Below are 6,451 nucleotides of genomic sequence, written 5' to 3'. Positions count from 1 at the left end.
GGTTCGATTCGAAAGCGACCCAAGTTGTGAAGTCTTACTTATGGTTCTCCGGCCAACAATTGAATTATTCCTAATAATAAATTTCACCAGTTTCGTGTCAAATTTTCCCTATTGTTCAATATAATGTATGTCACAACAAAATAATACAACATATTATTTACTCTCTACATATTTTAATTTCTTAATAATCATCAAAAAAAAAAAAAAAAAAAAAACACAAACAAACAAACAAAAAAAAAAAAAAAAAAGAAACCCACTACTTTCTATTTGAACTTATTTTGCGTTTAATATGTATATATAGTTGTTTATAAGGTAAGGCACTATGTTGGTAAAAATCAAAGATCCTATGTGAGAAAGTCATTTCTTTAAGATAAGGTGCAAAAATGTAAAATGCAAATTCATTCAATGTATGCTACTTCTTTTATCGTAATTACAATCGCATTTCTCAATTATGGATTTCTTACACGTCCACATTTGTGGTGTCAAATTTAGTGGAATCTTCTAGATTACGTGAAATATTTTCTACTTTGTACTCATTTTGTGCAAAAAACAATTTAGATGCGCCACAAACTGATATTTAGAAACACATCTTATGATCATCTTGTTTCAAAATGTGGAGCTCGAATAGAATAAAATTAAAAAAAAGTTATTAGGCCCAAGTCCGACTGTATTAATTCATAAAAGTTCAACTGTGTACACAAATAAATAACGATCTGGTTGGAGCTGTCCAAAAGAAAAATTTACTGGAAGTCCAATGTGGGTAAATACTAAATAGTATTTCCTTTGTACATTAAATTAAAGTTAGCTTTTTTTTTTTTTTTTTTTTATAGATTCTATTATAATGTGTATGACTTATTAGTTCGAGATATATAATTCTGGAAAATCCATTTTATTAGGCAAGTAGATATGATGAATCTGAAATATGATAAATAAAAGTTTCCAACAGATAAATAATTTAATTAGTTAGCTATTATTTCTTATTTTATTTTCATTAATAACTTTCATTGGAATCCATACCATCCACAAATATACTTGGTATCAAATTTTGTAAATGGGGAAGAAAATCAAAATTAAAATTTTATTTTATTTACAACTAAATTCACGTGATCTTGACTCTAATGAGACCAATTACATATAATTAGGCAATATCGCATTTGAAAATTACTTATTGTCAGATTACATTCAACCATCTATATATACAGGGTTTAGAATGAATCGAAACATTCGTACAAAAAAAACAAAGCTAATCATAATAAGTAATTCATCAAAAATATGGCTTCTCAAAAGATAGTTTTCTTGGTCACAATTTTTCTTATTGGCTATGGTTAGTCTCTCTCTCTCTCTCTCTCTCTCTCTCTCTCTCTCTCTCTCTCTCTCTCTCTCTCTCTCTCTCTCTCTCATGTTTCGGACACATTTTGTGTGCGAAACTCGAAGACACCTGTCGGACAATTTATGGGTCATTTTGCAATTATTAAAAAAATAAATGCATGTTTGAACAACAAATTTTCAAATATTTTTGTTGTTTCCTTAATTATTTACATGATTTAATGAGCAACTGCAAAATCGATAGTTAGTAAAATATATTTTGAATATATTTGTATGATTTTTTTTAAATATATATATATATATATATATATATAAATAAAAACTTATATATGTTTATATAGCATATTTATAAATATATCCTTATATTTTTAATATTTACACATTTTACCAAAGCTCCTCTATCCCCATTTTGGGACATGCCGTCTTCCCGTGTTTGTTTCCCCGTAGCGCTGTTTCCACATTCGATCGTGTTGTGTATATACATATATAAAACTAATAATGATCAAGTGTATATTTATTCTATTTATCGTCATTGTTGACAGTGTCAGCTCAAATGTGCAACGTCGACAGTGACTGCCCATCCCAAGTACAATGTGCACCCCCTCCATTTGAACCATTCTTCTTTTGTTTTGAGGGACTTTGCTATTGCGGAGATCATAAGTTTCCGCAATGCCATAAGGATGGTGACTGCGGAGACTGTGACAATGATAAGCCGGTTTGTAGTCGCAATGTTTGTGTTTGCAGCAAAAATCATAAAGCTAATTCTGAAACTTCTACCTCAGTTCACCATTAAAGATGATGACTAGTTAGTCTTCGAGAACTATTTATTTATATTTTAAAAATTAATGGTACATTTACTTTCAATAAACAATTGAGTTATATAATAATATGTTTAATATTATGTGATCTAAATATTATTTGTTGTAGACATCGAAATTTTGAGATAAATTATACTAATTAATAACCAAAATAAATCAGTTATTAATTATGTCTCAAAATTATAGTCCATAACATATTAGGGCTTTAAAATGTTGGCCCACACTGCAAGTTGAGAAACCCTAACTTTTGCCAGAAAAGCCTAGATGCCTATAAAAGAAGGCTTCCAGCTCATGCAAAAAACAGGCTCACACAGACACATATCGAGCTCTCAAGCTCACGTCTTGAGCCTCCGCCTCGAATTCATAACATATTTGAATTCGAGGTGTTCGTGATAGGAAATCATTCCGCCTCGAATTCATAACATATTTGAATTTGAGGTCTTCGTGATAGGAAATCATTTGTTCGAATCAAGAACAAGCTTTTAAGTCCTTGAATCAAATTTAGAATAGGAGAGAAGAATCAGAGGAATTTCAAGAGATTGTAATCCGCTTTCGTTCGATTATAAATTTAACACCCCACCTTTCCAAAACCCGAAAATCCTAAAACCCGAGATTAATATTCCTAACTCGAGAACCCTTAGGAAATATTATTATGTGATTATATGCATTACGTGAATTTAACTATACTACTTACGTGAATAATTACATGTGTTATTACATGTGTGATTTATATGATTTAAATTTTCGTAAATTGAAATCCTAAGAATTTCGTGAATTACGTGAATTTTGTGAATAATTACGTATTTTATTTGTTTGATAAATTACTTGGTAAATTATGTGGAATATATATATATATATATATATATATATATATATATATATATATATATATATATATATATATATATACCTATATGCACACGTACATACATGCATGCATACTTATACATACATATATGCTAATATTTACATTATGCATTTAAATATATATAGATATATATATATATATATATATATATATATATATATATATATATATGTCCGAAATTGTGTGTGTGTGTGTGTTCGGGTGATGTGTGTGTGTGTTAAGATGCAAGTTGTGATTTGAATTAAATAAATAAATTATGTTTAATTAGGCATGCACTTACACTTAGCAAATACTAATCATTTTATCTAAGCCTACACTCAACACCCTCATTAGTGAGATGAAGAGACACCCTTCATCTCTCTTCTTCCAACACCTCAACCATCACTTGTCTTCCTCTTCTCCTTCCACCGAAGCCATCACCACCACCATCGGCCTCTCCTCTCTCCACCTCACCTAATAATTTCAAAGAATTTCCAACATACAAATGAGAGTTCCTTATTTACTCTTGCCATAGACTACTCCAAAAATACCATCAAAACCACTTGCCTCCTTACGGGAGATCACAACTCCTCCCTCCTTGAAGCTCACACCATTTCCTTCACAATCAAGGTGGCTTGGTTGGACTTCGGTGCTTGAAAGCCCCCTCCCTTTCAGCTATTTTCTTTCTTCGATTTTTAAGGTAAGAAATTCGATTTCTTGCTGCAATTAAGGGACATCAATAGTATTGAAAGGATTTTCATGAAATTTTAAAAGATTGGGGAAGATTTCGAAAATTTAGGGCTTTTTGAAGAAAAATGGAAAAATGAGTGTTCTTGTTAAATTCTTGTTCTTGCATGCATCATCTATGTTGATAGTGGTTAGATACAGCATTTATTGGCCAAAAGCCTTAAAAATTTCAGATTTCAAAAAGGGATTTTCAAGAAAAAAAAATGAATTTTTAACTTTTTGTGGTTGCATGTGTAGATCTTCGAAAGTTTGGGCCAAATCTGTAATTTTTGTAAAGTCTGTCCGAAAAATGTTTTCAAAACTGTTTTCCAGCATTTATTGAACTAAAATTTCGGATTTAAAGAATTTTTGTAAGAAAAAGTTGATTTGAAAATTCTAGTAGGCTTGCATGTGTAGATCTAGAGATTTTGGGGTAAAATATGTAATTTCCGAAACTTCTGCATAAAGTAACTTTTCAACTTCATTTTCTGCATCTAGTAAAGTGGAATTTCAGAATTGTTAGGGGTTTTCATGAAAAAGTTGATTTTGAACTTCTAGTGTGGTTGCACGTGTAAATTTCGAAACTTTTGGGACAAAACTGCAATTTTCAAAAAATCTTTCAATTTTTTTAAAGTTTGGATCTGTTTTTCAGCAAGTATTAAATAGGAAAAAGTTTTATTTAACAAGTTTTTAAATCAATTAGAGTTATATTAGAGTTTTGGATTTTTAAAAGTGAAAAAGGGATTTTCCTAGTTTTAATTTCAAGAAAATTCGAAACTTTGTAAAACTTTAAAATAATTTCAGAATCTGGAATTTGAGTCAGTAGGAGTTCTAGGATTTAATTTGAGAATTTTTGGAATTAGTTTGCTAATATTTCGAAATTAGGATAAATGCATGTCATTTACATATGTTTTGTGCCTTAAGTGTTCATGTTTTGATTTAATGGTTATGAATGATGAGTTTTGGTATTTTTATACTTGGATTTGCTGCTGGATGTGTTTAATGGCTGTGAGGAATTGATTGAAATGGATTATTACCTAGAAGTGGTAATAAGTTCATTTAATGAGAATTGAAAAAGGGAATTTGTTCCTAAGTTTATTTGATGAGTAATTAGTGATGTTTAATGTGTTGATTGTACATGTGTGTGTGCTGAATATGTGTGAGTGTGTGTGCTGAATGTGCATGTGGTGTGTGCCGTGTGTGGTGGTGTGTTTATATGTGTGAATTTGGGGATTTTTGCCCAAATTATTATTATGTGGTAAATTGTGATATTTGTGTGACTTTGTGGCACTTGATTGATATTTGTGATGTTATGTGTGGCTCATAAGCATAATTTCGAAAAGTTGCATTAAATGATTTTATTTGAAAGATTAATAGAATATCGGGTAATAAACAACTCGGATATAGTGGGCCGGTATCCAACTAGGATGATGTGTGTAGTGGTTTGATTCCACTTAGTGAAAACGGGCTCGTAACAGGTTTATTATTCGGTACATAAATTAATCTTTCACGGATCCGATAAACCGAAAAATGTGTTTTTCATGATTTTCACAAAAAAGGGCATTTTAGTCATTTTGTATGATTACGTGATTTTGTTGAATGATGTATTTTCGTGAGGTATGTGCTTTGACCGATTGCCTTGTGTTGTTGTACGAAACGTGGGTAAGAACGGGTATACAATATTATATATTATATATAACGTATTTCCAAAGTTTGATAATACTCGGATTTCTTACTGAGCTTTATAGCTCATATAGATGTCTTTTAATTGCAGGTAGTAGTAATCCTCAACCGGGATGGATCGGGTAGTGGATCGAGGTCTTGCCCGGGATTTTGGAAGGCGTACGAGGACCTATGAACGCTGCTAGACTTTTGGTTATTTTCTTTTGGTGGTGTAACCCTAAACCGTAACATTTCTCTTTTTGTACTTTTGAACTCATTTTCGTTATGAATCGTACTTAATTCCTACTTTAATATAGTAAGTTTCGTAATTTGCTATTCTCATGCCTTCGTTAGAAAACTTCGAATTATTCACCAAAATAACCTTTCCGAACTCTGATTTATTCTCGAACCGAAAAATGTTTAGTGAGAATGTAGCACTCGAATGAGAAACCTCCTTTCGAAACTTATTCCCAAATCAAGCTTTGTATTCGGCTAAAGCAATCCAACAAAGTTTTCGAAAATGCAAAGCCTTCAATACCCAAAAGAACAAAGTTTGATAATTGCATTTTCACCCCATTCCAATGTTTCAAAAATTACAAAGAGATCCTTTGCTTCCGCTGGTTTAACAAATATTCCGATAAACCGGTTCGATTTATCGCCCGTCTAGAAGGGGGGTGCTACAATAAATTATTTGTCCCTATTTTCCTGTCTTGTACTTTTATTATATTTTGTAGACTCGAAAATTTGTGGTTCACAGTTGTATATATACTAAACTAGTAATGTATCTCAATTTTTTGTTGGAGAGAGAAGAAAGGAGTAAGCAAAAATAAAATTAAAAAGTGAACTTAGCTGGAGTTAATTGCGAATACCACACTAGTAATATCTTTAAATGCCAAATACCCCCTGTCAAAAAAAAAATTACTTATACCCCCTTTGTAAACAAAGTCAAGGCATTGAGACCTTGGGAGCGCTCTTACTGCAATTTCTTCTCAATTTTCAGTTGTGTGAAATGTCAAAAAATGTCCCCAAACCATTTTCCAGCCTTTTCTTTCTTCATTCTTCATTTTCCCAA

Source organism: Erythranthe guttata, chromosome 12, assembly GCF_056151865.1.
Source record: "Erythranthe guttata isolate IM_541 chromosome 12, IM_541, whole genome shotgun sequence".
In the NCBI taxonomy this organism is placed as follows: domain Eukaryota; kingdom Viridiplantae; phylum Streptophyta; class Magnoliopsida; order Lamiales; family Phrymaceae; genus Erythranthe; species Erythranthe guttata.
The sequence above is the reverse complement of the archived record's forward strand: the minus strand, read 5'-3'. Positions refer to the sequence as shown.